The sequence below is a fragment of the Calonectris borealis genome, unplaced genomic scaffold (assembly GCF_964195595.1).
Source record: "Calonectris borealis unplaced genomic scaffold, bCalBor7.hap1.2 HAP1_SCAFFOLD_72, whole genome shotgun sequence".
Lineage (NCBI taxonomy): Eukaryota > Metazoa > Chordata > Aves > Procellariiformes > Procellariidae > Calonectris > Calonectris borealis.
In genome coordinates this window covers 85,090-99,255 of record NW_027441474.1, presented here as the reverse complement: position 1 = coordinate 99,255, position 14,166 = coordinate 85,090, and positions in this window count along the sequence as shown.

Genomic DNA, 14,166 nt, shown 5'->3' with positions numbered 1-14,166 from the left:
GGCCCAAACCCTCATTTTTAGGGTCCAAACCCCTCTTTTGGGGCTCCAAGCTTCATTTTTAGGGTCCACAGCTTTGATTCTAGACTTCAGAATTCCCTTTTTTATGGCCCAACCCCTCATTTTTAGGGTCCAACCCCTCTTTTGGTCTCAAAGCTTCATTTTCAGGGTCCACAGCTTGGATTCTAGACTTCAGAATTGCCTTTTTATGGTCCAAACTCTCATATTTAAGGTCCAAAGGCTCCATTTCAGTTTACAAAGTCTCATTTTTAGAGTCCAAAGCTGCATTTTTAGTTTCTGAAGTCTGATTTTCAGGCTCCAAAGGCTCAGTTTTAGGATCCAGCCAGTCGTTATTAGGGTCCAAGCCATATACTGAGTTTCCAAACCCTCATTTTTATGGTCCAACCCCTCTTTTGGGGCTCAAAGCTTCATTTTTAGGGTCCACAGCTTGGATTCTAGAGTTCAGAATTGCCTTTTTATGGCCCAAACCCTCATTTTTAGGGTCCAAACCCCTCTTTTGGGGCTCAAAGCTTCATTTTTAGGGTCCACAGCTTGGATTCTAGACTTCAGAATTGCCTTTTTATGGCCCAAACCCTCATTTTTACGGTCTAACCCCTCTTCTGGGGCTCAAAGCTTCATTTTTAGGGTCCACAGCTTTGAGTCTAGACTTCAGAACTGCCTTTTTATGGCCCAAACCCTCATTTTTAGGGTGTAAACCCTTCTTTCGGGGCTCAAAGCTTCATTTTTAGGATACACACCTTTGATTTTAGAGTTCAAAACTGCCTTTTTACAGCCAAAACCATCATTTTTGTGGTGTAAACCCCTCTTTTGGGGCTCAAAGCTCCAATTCTAGGGTCTACAGCTTTGAGTCTGGAGTTCAGAATTGCCTTTCTATGGCCCAAACCCTCATTTTCAGGGTCCAAACCCCTCTTTTGGGGCTCCAAGCTTCATTTTTAGGGTCCACAGCTTTGATTCTAGACTTCAGAATTGCCTTTTTATGGCCCAAACCCTCAGTTTTAGGGTATAAACCCCTCTTTTGGGGCTCCAAACTTCATTTTTAGGGTCTACAGCTTTGAGTCTAGAGTTCAGAATTGCCTTTTTATGGGTCAAACCCTCATTTTTTGGGTCCAAACCCCTCTTTTGGGGCTCAAAGCTTCATTTTTAGGGTCCACAGCTTGGATTCTAGAGTTCAGAATTGCCTTTTTATGGCCCAAACCCTCATTTTTAGGGTGTAAACCCTTCTTTCGGGGCTCAAAGCTTCATTTTTAGGGTACACACCTTTGATTTTAGAGTTCAAAACTGCCTTTTTACAGCCAAAACCGTCATTTTTGTGGTGTAAACCCCTCTTTTGGGGCTTAAAGCTCCACTTTTAGGGTCCACAGCTTTGAGTCTAGAGTTCAGAATTGCCTTTTTATGGCCCAAACCCTCATTTTTTGGGTCCAAACCCCTCTTTTGGGGCTCAAAGCTTCATTTTTAGGATACACACCTTTGATTTTAGAGTTCAAAACTGCCTTTTTACAGCCAAAACCATCATTTTTGTGGTGTAAACCCCTCTTTTGGGGCTCAAAGCTCCAATTCTAGGGTCTACAGCTTTGAGTCTGGAGTTCAGAATTGCCTTTTTATGGCCCAAACCCTCATTTTCAGGGTCCAAACCCCTCTTTTGGGGCTCCAAGCTTCATTTTTAGGGTCCACAGCTTGGATTCTAGACTTCAGAATTGCCTTTTTATGGCCCAAACCCTCAGTTTTAGGGTATAAACCCCTCTTTTGGGGCTCCAAACTTCATTTTTAGGGTCTACAGCTTTGAGTCTAGAGTTCAGAATTGCCTTTTTATGGCCCAACCCCTCATTTTTTGGGTCCAAACCCCTCTTTTGGGGCTCAAAGCTTCATTTTTAGGGTCCACAGCTTGGATTCTAGAGTTCAGAATTGCCTTTTTATGGCCCAAACCCTCATTTTGAGGGTGTAAACCCTTCTTTCGGGGCTCAAAGCTTCATTTTTAGGGTACACACCTTTGATTTTAGAGTTCAAAACTGCCTTTTTACAGCCAAAACCGTCATTTTTGTGGTGTAAACCCCTCTTTTGGGGCTCAAAGCTCCACTTTTAGGGTCCACAGCTTTGAGTCTAGAGTTCAGAATTGCCTTTTTATGGCCCAAACCCTCATTTTTTGGGTCCAAACCCCTCTTTTGGGGCTCAAAGCTTCATTTTTAGGGTCCACAGCTTGGATTCTAGAGTTCAGAATTGCCTTTTTATGGCCCATACCCTCATTTTTAATGTCCAAACCCCTCTTTTGGGGCTCAAAGCTTCATTTTTAGGGTCCACAGCTTGGATTCTAGACTTCAGAATTGCCTTTTCATGGCCCAAACCCTCATTTTTACGGTCTAACCCCTCTTCTGGGGCTCAAAGCTTCATTTTTAGGGTCCACAGCTTTGAGTCTAGACTTCAGAACTGCCTTTTTATGGCCCAAACCCTCATTTTGAGGGTGTAAACCCTTCTTTCGGGGCTCAAAGCTTCATTTTTAGGATACACACCTTTGATTTTAGAGTTCAAAACTGCCTTTTTACAGCCAAACCCATCATTTTTGTGGTGTAAACCCCTCTTTTGGGGCTCAAAGCTCCAATTCTAGGGTCTACAGCTTTGAGTCTGGAGTTCAGAATTGCCTTTTTATGGCCCATACCCTCATTTTCAGGGTCCAAACCCCTCTTTTGGGGCGCCAAGCTTCATTTTTAGGGTCCACAGCTTTGATTCTAGACTTCAGAATTGCCTTTTTATGGCCCAAACCCTCAGTTTTAGGGTATAAACCCCTCTTTTGGGGCTCCAAACTTCATTTTTAGGGTCTACAGCTTTGAGTCTAGAGTTTAGAATTACCTTTTTATGGCCCAACCCCTCATTTTTTGGGTCCAAACCCCTCTTTTGGGGCTCAAAGCTTCATTTTTAGGGTCCACAGCTTGGATTCTAGACTTCAGAATTGCCTTTTTATGGCCCAAACCCTCATTTTGAGGGTGTAAACCCTTCTTTCGGGGCTCAAAGCTTCATTTTTAGGGTACACAGCTCTGATTTTAGAGTTCAAAACTGCCTTTTTACGGCCAAAACCGTCATTTTTGTGGTGTAAACCCCTCTTTTGGGGCTCAAAGCTCCACTTTTAGGGTCCACAGCTTTGAGTCTGGAGTTCAGAATTGCCTTTTTATGGCCCAAACCCTCATTTTTAGGGTCCAAACCCCTCTTTTGGGGCTCCAAGCTTCATTTTTAGGGTCCACAGCTTTGATTCTAGACTTCAGAATTCCCTTTTTTATGGCCCAACCCCTCATTTTTAGGGTCCAACCCCTCTTTTGGGGCTCCAAGCTTCATTTTCAGGGTCCACAGCTTGGATTCTAGACTTCAGAATTGCCTTTTTATGGCCCAAACCCTCATTTATAGGGTCCAAAGGCTCCATTTCAGTTTACAAAATCTCATTTTCAGAGTCCAAAGCTGCATTTTTAGTTTCTGAAGTCTGATTTTCAGGCTCCAAAGGCTCAGTTTTAGGATCCAGCCAGTCGTTATTAGGGTCCAAGCCATATACTGAGTTTCCAAACCCTCATTTTTATGGTCCAACCCCTCTTTTGGGGCTCAAAGCTTCATTTTTAGGGTCCACAGCTTGGATTCTAGAGTTCAGAATTGCCTTTTTATGGCCCAAACCCTCATTTTTAGGGTCCAAACCCCTCTTTTGGGGCTCAAAGCTTCATTTTTAGGGTCCACAGCTTGGATTCTAGACTTCAGAATTGCCTTTTTATGGCCCAAACCCTCATTTTTACGGTCTAACCCCTCTTCTGGGGCTCAAAGCTTCATTTTTAGGGTCCACAGCTTTGAGTCTAGACTTCAGAACTGCCTTTTTATGGCCCAAACCCTCATTTTTAGGGTGTAAACCCTTCTTTCGGGGCTCAAAGCTTCATTTTTAGGATACACACCTTTGATTTTAGAGTTCAAAACTGCCTTTTTACAGCCAAAACCATCATTTTTGTGGTGTAAACCCCTCTTTTGGGGCTCAAAGCTCCAATTCTAGGGTCTACAGCTTTGAGTCTGGAGTTCAGAATTGCCTTTCTATGGCCCAAACCCTCATTTTCAGGGTCCAAACCCCTCTTTTGGGGCTCCAAGCTTCATTTTTAGGGTCCACAGCTTTGATTCTAGACTTCAGAATTGCCTTTTTATGGCCCAAACCCTCAGTTTTAGGGTATAAACCCCTCTTTTGGGGCTCCAAACTTCATTTTTAGGGTCTACAGCTTTGAGTCTAGAGTTCAGAATTGCCTTTTTATGGCCCAACCCCTCATTTTTTGGGTCCAAACCCCTCTTTTGGGGCTCAAAGCTTCATTTTTAGGGTCCACAGCTTGGATTCTAGAGTTCAGAATTGCCTTTTTATGGCCCAAACCCTCATTTTTAGGGTGTAAACCCTTCTTTCGGGGCTCAAAGCTTCATTTTTAGGGTACACACCTTTGATTTTAGAGTTCAAAACTGCCTTTTTACGGCCAAAACCGTCATTTTTGTGGTGTAAACCCCTCTTTTGGGGCTCAAAGCTCCACTTTTAGGGTCCACAGCTTTGAGTCTAGAGTTCAGAATTGCCTTTTTATGGCCCAAACCCTCATTTTTTGGGTCCAAACCCCTCTTTTGGGGCTCAAAGCTTCATTTTTAGGGTCCACAGCTTGGATTCTAGAGTTCAGAATTGCCTTTTTATGGCCCATACCCTCATTTTTAATGTCCAAACCCCTCTTTTGGGGCTCAAAGCTTCATTTTTAGGGTCCACAGCTTGGATTCTAGACTTCAGAATTGCCTTTTCATGGCCCAAACCCTCATTTTTACGGTCTAACCCCTCTTCTGGGGCTCAAAGCTTCATTTTTAGGGTCCACAGCTTTGAGTCTAGACTTCAGAACTGCCTTTTTATGGCCCAAACCCTCATTTTGAGGGTGTAAACCCTTCTTTCGGGGCTCAAAGCTTCATTTTTAGGATACACACCTTTGATTTTAGAGTTCAAAACTGCCTTTTTACAGCCAAACCCATCATTTTTGTGGTGTAAACCCCTCTTTTGGGGCTCAAAGCTCCAATTCTAGGGTCTACAGCTTTGAGTCTGGAGTTCAGAATTGCCTTTTTATGGCCCATACCCTCATTTTCAGGGTCCAAACCCCTCTTTTGGGGCGCCAAGCTTCATTTTTAGGGTCCACAGCTTTGATTCTAGACTTCAGAATTGCCTTTTTATGGCCCAAACCCTCAGTTTTAGGGTATAAACCCCTCTTTTGGGGCTCCAAACTTCATTTTTAGGGTCTACAGCTTTGAGTCTAGAGTTTAGAATTGCCTTTTTATGGCCCAACCCCTCATTTTTTGGGTCCAAACCCCTCTTTTGGGGCTCAAAGCTTCATTTTTAGGGTCCACAGCTTGGATTCTAGACTTCAGAATTGCCTTTTTATGGCCCAAACCCTCATTTTGAGGGTGTAAACCCTTCTTTCGGGGCTCAAAGCTTCATTTTTAGGGTACACAGCTCTGATTTTAGAGTTCAAAACTGCCTTTTTACGGCCAAAACCGTCATTTTTGTGGTGTAAACCCCTCTTTTGGGGCTCAAAGCTCCACTTTTAGGGTCCACAGCTTTGAGTCTGGAGTTCAGAATTGCCTTTTTATGGCCCAAACCCTCATTTTTAGGGTCCAAACCCCTCTTTTGGGGCTCCAAGCTTCATTTTTAGGGTCCACAGCTTTGATTCTAGACTTCAGAATTCCCTTTTTTATGGCCCAACCCCTCATTTTTAGGGTCCAACCCCTCTTTTGGGGCTCCAAGCTTCATTTTCAGGGTCCACAGCTTGGATTCTAGACTTCAGAATTGCCTTTTTATGGCCCAAACCCTCATTTATAGGGTCCAAAGGCTCCATTTCAGTTTACAAAATCTCATTTTCAGAGTCCAAAGCTGCATTTTTAGTTTCTGAAGTCTGATTTTCAGGCTCCAAAGGCTCAGTTTTAGGATCCAGCCAGTCGTTATTAGGGTCCAAGCCATATACTGAGTTTCCAAACCCTCATTTTTATGGTCCAACCCCTCTTTTGGGGCTCAAAGCTTCATTTTTAGGGTCCACAGCTTGGATTCTAGAGTTCAGAATTGCCTTTTTATGGCCCAAACCCTCATTTTTAGGGTCCAAACCCCTCTTTTGGGGCTCAAAGCTTCATTTTTAGGGTCCACAGCTTGGATTCTAGACTTCAGAATTGCCTTTTTATGGCCCAAACCCTCATTTTTACGGTCTAACCCCTCTTCTGGGGCACAAAGCTTCATTTTTAGGGTCCACAGCTTTGAGTCTAGACTTCAGAACTGCCTTTTTATGGCCCAAACCCTCATTTTTAGGGTGTAAACCCTTCTTTCGGGGCTCAAAGCTTCATTTTTAGGATACACACCTTTGATTTTAGAGTTCAAAACTGCCTTTTTACAGCCAAAACCATCATTTTTGTGGTGTAAACCCCTCTTTTGGGGCTCAAAGCTCCAATTCTAGGGTCTACAGCTTTGAGTCTGGAGTTCAGAATTGCCTTTCTATGGCCCAAACCCTCATTTTCAGGGTCCAAACCCCTCTTTTGGGGCTCCAAGCTTCATTTTTAGGGTCCACAGCTTTGATTCTAGACTTCAGAATTGCCTTTTTATGGCCCAAACCCTCAGTTTTAGGGTATAAACCCCTCTTTTGGGGCTCCAAACTTCATTTTTAGGGTCTACAGCTTTGAGTCTAGAGTTCAGAATTGCCTTTTTATGGCCCAAACCCTCATTTTTTGGGTCCAAACCCCTCTTTTGGGGCTCAAAGCTTCATTTTTAGGGTCCACAGCTTGGATTCTAGAGTTCAGAATTGCCTTTTTATGGCCCAAACCCTCATTTTTAGGGTGTAAACCCTTCTTTCGGGGCTCAAAGCTTCATTTTTAGGGTACACACCTTTGATTTTAGAGTTCAAAACTGCCTTTTTACGGCCAAAACCGTCATTTTTGTGGTGTAAACCCCTCTTTTGGGGCTCAAAGCTCCACTTTTAGGGTCCACAGCTTTGAGTCTAGAGTTCAGAATTGCCTTTTTATGGCCCAAACCCTCATTTTTTGGGTCCAAACCCCTCTTTTGGGGCTCAAAGCTTCATTTTTAGGGTCCACAGCTTGGATTCTAGAGTTCAGAATTGCCTTTTTATGGCCCATACCCTCATTTTTAATGTCCAAACCCCTCTTTTGGGGCTCAAAGCTTCATTTTTAGGGTCCACAGCTTGGATTCTAGACTTCAGAATTGCCTTTTCATGGCCCAAACCCTCATTTTTACGGTCTAACCCCTCTTCTGGGGCTCAAAGCTTCATTTTTAGGGTCCACAGCTTTGAGTCTAGACTTCAGAACTGCCTTTTTATGGCCCAAACCCTCATTTTGAGGGTGTAAACCCTTCTTTCGGGGCTCAAAGCTTCATTTTTAGGATACACACCTTTGATTTTAGAGTTCAAAACTGCCTTTTTACAGCCAAACCCATCATTTTTGTGGTGTAAACCCCTCTTTTGGGGCTCAAAGCTCCAATTCTAGGGTCTACAGCTTTGAGTCTGGAGTTCAGAATTGCCTTTTTATGGCCCATACCCTCATTTTCAGGGTCCAAACCCCTCTTTTGGGGCGCCAAGCTTCATTTTTAGGGTCCACAGCTTTGATTCTAGACTTCAGAATTGCCTTTTTATGGCCCAAACCCTCAGTTTTAGGGTATAAACCCCTCTTTTGGGGCTCCAAACTTCATTTTTAGGGTCTACAGCTTTGAGTCTAGAGTTCAGAATTGCCTTTTTATGGCCCAACCCCTCATTTTTTGGGTCCAAACCCCTCTTTTGGGGCTCAAAGCTTCATTTTTAGGGTCCACAGCTTGGATTCTAGACTTCAGAATTGCCTTTTTATGGCCCAAACCCTCATTTTGAGGGTGTAAACCCTTCTTTCGGGGCTCAAAGCTTCATTTTTAGGGTACACAGCTCTGATTTTAGAGTTCAAAACTGCCTTTTTACGGCCAAAACCGTCATTTTTGTGGTGTAAACCCCTCTTTTGGGGCTCAAAGCTCCACTTTTAGGGTCCACAGCTTTGAGTCTGGAGTTCAGAATTGCCTTTTTATGGCCCAAACCCTCATTTTTAGGGTCCAAACCCCTCTTTTGGGGCTCCAAGCTTCATTTTTAGGGTCCACAGCTTTGATTCTAGACTTCAGAATTCCCTTTTTTATGGCCCAACCCCTCATTTTTAGGGTCCAACCCCTCTTTTGGGGCTCCAAGCTTCATTTTCAGGGTCCACAGCTTGGATTCTAGACTTCAGAATTGCCTTTTTATGGCCCAAACCCTCATTTATAGGGTCCAAAGGCTCCATTTCAGTTTACAAAATCTCATTTTCAGAGTCCAAAGCTGCATTTTTAGTTTCTGAAGTCTGATTTTCAGGCTCCAAAGGCTCAGTTTTAGGATCCAGCCAGTCGTTATTAGGGTCCAAGCCATATACTGAGTTTCCAAACCCTCATTTTTATGGTCCAACCCCTCTTTTGGGGCTCAAAGCTTCATTTTTAGGGTCCACAGCTTGGATTCTAGAGTTCAGAATTGCCTTTTTATGGCCCAAACCCTCATTTTTAGGGTCCAAACCCCTCTTTTGGGGCTCAAAGCTTCATTTTTAGGGACCACAGCTTGGATTCTAGACTTCAGAATTGCCTTTTTATGGCCCAAACCCTCATTTTTACGGTCTAACCCCTCTTCTGGGGCTCAAAGCTTCATTTTTAGGGTCCACAGCTTTGAGTCTAGACTTCAGAACTGCCTTTTTATGGCCCAAACCCTCATTTTTAGGGTGTAAACCCTTCTTTCGGGGCTCAAAGCTTCATTTTTAGGGTACACACCTTTGATTTTAGAGTTCAAAACTGCCTTTTTACGGCCAAAACCATAATTTTTGTGGTGTAAACCCCTCTTTTGGGGCTCAAAGCTCCAATTCTAGGGTCCACAGCTTGGATTCTAGACTTCAGAATTGCCTTTTTATGGCCCAAACCCTCATTTTTAGGGTCCAAACCCCTCTTTTGGGGCTCAAAGCTTCATTTTTAGGGTCCACAGCTTGGATTCTAGACTTCAGAATTGCCTTTTTATGGCTGAAACCTTCATTTTGATGGTCCAAACCCCTCTTTTGGGGCTCAAAGCTTCATTTTTAGGGTCCACAGCTCTGAGTCTAGAGTTCAGAATTGCCTTTTTATGGCCCAAACCCTCATTTTTAGGGTCCAAAGGCTCCATTTCACTTTACAAATCTCATTTTTAGAGTCCAAAGCTGAATTTTTTGTTTCTAATGTCTGATTTTCAGGCTCCAAAGGCTCACTTTTAGGATCCAGCCAGTCGTTTTTAGGGTCCAAGCCATATACTGAGTTTCCAAACCCTCATTTTTAGGGTCCACAGCTTTGATTCTAGAGTTCAGAATTGCATTTTATGGCCCAAACTCTCATTTTTATGGTGTAAACCCCTCTTTTAGGGCTAGAAGCTTCATTTTTAGAGACCACAGCTTTGATTTTAGCGTTCAGAATTGCCTTTTTATGGCCCAAAACCTCATTTCTGTAGTGTAAACCCCTCTTTTGGGGCTCAAAGCTCCAGTTTTAAGGTCCACAGCTTTGAGTCTAGTGTTCAGAACTGCGTTTTTATGACCCAAACCCTCATTTTTAGGGTCCAAACCCCTCTTTTGGGGCTCCAAGCTTCATTTTTAGGGTCCACAGCTTTGATTCTAGACTTCAGAATTGCCTTTTTATGGCCCAAACCCTCATTTTTAGGGTCCAAAGGCTCCATTTCAGTTTACAAAGTCTCATTTTTAGAGTCCAGAGCTGAATTTTTAGTTTCTGAAGTCTGATTTTCAGGCTCCAAATGCTCAGTTTTAGGATAAAGCCAGTCGTTATTAGGGTCCAAGCCATATACTGAGTTTCCAAACCCTCATTTTTATGGTCCAACCCCTCTTTTGGGGCTCAAAGCTTCATTTTTACGGTCCACAGCTTGGATTCTAGAGTTCAGAATTGCCTTTTTATGGCCCAAACCCTCATTTTTAGGGTCCAAACCGCTTTTTTGGCGCTCAAAGCTTCATTTTTAGGGTCCACAGCTTGGATTCTAGACTTCAGAATTGCCTTTTTATGGCCCAAACCCTCATTTTTACGGTCTAACCCCTCTTCTGGGGCTCAAAGCTTCATTTTTAGGGTCCACAGCTTTGAGTCTAGACTTCAGAACTGCCTTTTTATGGCCCAAATCCTCTTTTTTAGGGTCAAAACCCCTCTTTCGGGGCTCAAAGCTTCATTTTTAGGATACACACCTTTGATTTTAGAGTTCAAAACTGCATTTTACGGCCAAAACCATAATTTTTGTGGTGTAAACCCCTCTTTTGGGGCTCAAAGCTCCAATTCTAGGGTCTACAGCTTTGAGTCTGGAGTTCAGAATTGCCTTTTTATGGCCCAAACCCTCATTTTCAGGGTCCAAACCCCTCTTTTGGGGCTCCAACCTTCATTTTTAGGGTCCACAGCTTTGATTCTAGACTTCAGAATTGCCTTTTTTATGGCCCAAACCCTCATTTTTACGGTGTAATCCCGTCTTTTGGGGCTCCAAGCTTCATTTTTAGGGTCCACAGCTTTGATTCTAGACTTCAGAATTGCCTTTTTCATGGCCCAAACCCTCATTTTTTGGGTCCAAACCCCTCTTTTGGGGCTCAAAGCTTCATTTTTAGGATCCACAGCTCTGAGTCTAGATTTCAGAATTGCCTTTTTATGGCCCAAACCCTCATTTTTAGGGTCCAAAGGCTCCATTTCACTTTACAAATCTCATTTTTAGAGTCCAAAGCTGAATTTTTTGTTTCTAATGTCTGATTTTCAGGCTCCAAAGGATCAGTTTTAGGATCCAGCCAGTCGTTTTTAGGGTCCAAGCCATAAACTCAGTTTCCAAACCCTCATGTTTAGGGTCCACAGCTTTGATTCTAGAGTTCAGAATTGCCTTTTTATGGCCCAAACCCTCATTTTTAGGGTCCAAACCCCTCTTTTGGGGCTCAAAGCTTCATTTTTAGGGTCCACAGCTTTGAGTCTGGAGTTCAGAATTGCCTTTTTATGGCCCAAACCCTCATTTTTAGGGTCCATCCCCTCTTTTGGGGCTCCAAGCTTCATTTTTAGGGTCCACAGCTTTGAGTCTAGAGTTCAGAACTGCCTTTTTATGGCCCAAACCCTCATTTTGAGGGTGTAAACCCCTCTTTTGGGGCTCAAAGCTTCATTTTCAGGGTCCACAACTTTGAGTCTAGCGTTCAGAATTGCCTTTTTATGGCCCAAACCCTCATTTTTAGGGTCCAAACCCCTCTTTTGGGGCTCCAAGCTTCATTTTTAGGGTCCACAGCTTTGATTCTAGACTTCAGAATTGCCTTTTTATGGCCCAAACCCTCATTTTTAGCATCCAAACCCCTCTTTTGGGGCTCAAAGCTTCATTTTTAGGATACACAGCTCTGAGTCTAGATTTCAGAATTGCCTTTTTATGGCCCAAACCCTCATTTTTAGGGTCCAAAGGCTCCATTTCACTTTACAAATCTCATTTTTAGAGTCCAAAGCTGAATTTTTTGTTTCTAATGTCTGATTTTCAGGCTCCAAAGGCTCAGTTTTAGGATCCAGCCAGTCGTTTTTAGGGTCCAAGCCATAAACTCAGTTTCCAAACCCTCATTTTTAGGGTCCACAGCTTTGATTCTAGAGTTCAGAATTGCCTTTTTATGGCCCAAACCCTCTTTTTTAGGGTCAAAGCCCCTCTTTTGGGGCTCAAAGCTTCATTTTCAGGGTCCACAGCTTTGAGTCTAGACTTCAGAACTGCCTTTTTATGGCCCAAACCCTCATTTTTAGGGTGTAAACCCTTCTTTCGGGGCTCAAAGCTTCATTTTTAGGATGCACACCTTTGATTTTAGAGTTCAAAACTGCCTTTTTACAGCCAAAACCATCATTTTTGTGGTGTAAACCCCTCTTTTGGGGCTCAAAGCTCCAATTCTAGGGTCTACAGCTTTGAGTCTGGAGTTCAGAATTGCCTTTTTATGGCCCAAACCCTCATTTTCAGGGTCCAAACCCCCCTTTTGGGGCTCCAAGCTTCATTTTTAGGGTCCACAGCTTTGAGTCTAGAGTTCAGAATTGCCTTTTTATGGCCCAAACCCTCAGTTTTAGGGTATAAACCCCTCTTTTGGGGCTCCAAACTTCATTTTTAGGGTCTACAGCTTTGAGTCTAGAGTTCAGAATTGCCTTTTTATGGCCCAAACCCTCATTTTTTGGGTCCAAACCCCTCTTTTGGGGCTCAAAGTTTCATTTTTAGGGTCCACAGCTTGGATTCTAGAGTTCAGAATTGCCTTTTTATGGCCCATACCCTCATTTTTAGGGTCCAAACCCCTCTTTTGGGGCTCAAAGCTTCATTTTTAGGGTCCACAGCTTGGATTCTAGACTTCAGAATTGCCTTTTTATGGCCCAAACCCTCATTTTTACGGTCTAACCCCTCTTCTGGGGCTCAAAGCTTCATTTTTAGGGTCCACAGCTTTGAGTCTAGACTGCAGAACTGCCTTTTTATGGCCCAAACCCTCATTTTTAGGGTGTAAACCCTTCTTTCGGGGCTCAAAGCTTCTTTTTTAGGATACACACCTTTGATTTTAGAGTTCAAAACTGCCTTTTTACAGCCAAAACCATCATTTTTGTGGTGTAAACCCCTCTTTTGGGGCTCAAAGCTCCAATTCTAGGGTCTACAGCTTTGAGTCTGGAGTTCAGAATTGCCTTTTTATGGCCCAAACCCTCATTTTCAGGGTCCAAACCCCTCTTTTGGGGCTCCAAGCTTCATTTTTAGGGTCCACAGCTTTGATTCTAGACTTCAGAATTGCCTTTTTATGGCCCAAACCCTCAGTTTTAGGGTATAAACCCCTCTTTTGGGGCTCCAAACTTCATTTTTAGGGTCTACAGCTTTGAGTCTAGAGTTCAGAATTGCCTTTTTATGGCCCAACCCCTCATTTTTTGGGTCCAAACCCCTCTTTTGGGGCTCAAAGCTTCATTTTTAGGGTCCACAGCTTGGATTCTAGAGTTCAGAATTGCCTTTTTATGGCCCAAACCCTCATTTTGAGGGTGTAAACCCTTCTTTCGGGGCTCAAAGCTTCATTTTTAGGGTACACACCTTTGATTTTAGAGTTCAAAACTGCCTTTTTACAGCCAAAACCGTCATTTTTGTGGTGTAAACCCCTCTTTTGGGGCTCAAAGCTCCACTTTTAGGGTCCACAGCTTTGAGTCTAGAGTTCAGAATTGCCTTTTTATGGCCCAAACCCTCATTTTTTGGGTCCAAACCCCTCTTTTGGGGCTCAAAGCTTCATTTTTAGGGTCCACAGCTTGGATTCTAGAGTTCAGAATTGCCTTTTTATGGCCCATACCCTCATTTTTAATGTCCAAACCCCTCTTTTGGGGCTCAAAGCTTCATTTTTAGGGTCCACAGCTTGGATTCTAGACTTCAGAATTGCCTTTTCATGGCCCAAACCCTCATTTTTACGGTCTAACCCCTCTTCTGGGGCTCAAAGCTTCATTTTTAGGGTCCACAGCTTTGAGTCTAGACTTCAGAACTGCCTTTTTATGGCCCAAACCCTCATTTTGAGGGTGTAAACCCTTCTTTCGGGGCTCAAAGCTTCATTTTTAGGATACACACCTTTGATTTTAGAGTTCAAAACTGCCTTTTTACAGCCAAACCCATCATTTTTGTGGTGTAAACCCCTCTTTTGGGGCTCAAAGCTCCAATTCTAGGGTCTACAGCTTTGAGTCTGGAGTTCAGAATTGCCTTTTTATGGCCCATACCCTCATTTTCAGGGTCCAAACCCCTCTTTTGGGGCGCCAAGCTTCATTTTTAGGGTCCACAGCTTTGATTCTAGACTTCAGAATTGCCTTTTTATGGCCCAAACCCTCAGTTTTAGGGTATAAACCCCTCTTTTGTGGCTCCAAACTTCATTTTTAGGGTCTACAGCTTTGAGTCTAGAGTTTAGAATTACCTTTTTATGGCCCAACCCCTCATTTTTTGGGTCCAAACCCCTCTTTTGGGGCTCAAAGCTTCATTTTTAGGGTCCACAGCTTGGATTCTAGACTTCAGAATTGCCTTTTTATGGCCCAAACCCTCATTTTGAGGGTGTAAACCCTTCTTTCGGGGCTCAAAGCTTCATTTTTAGGGTACACAGCTCTGA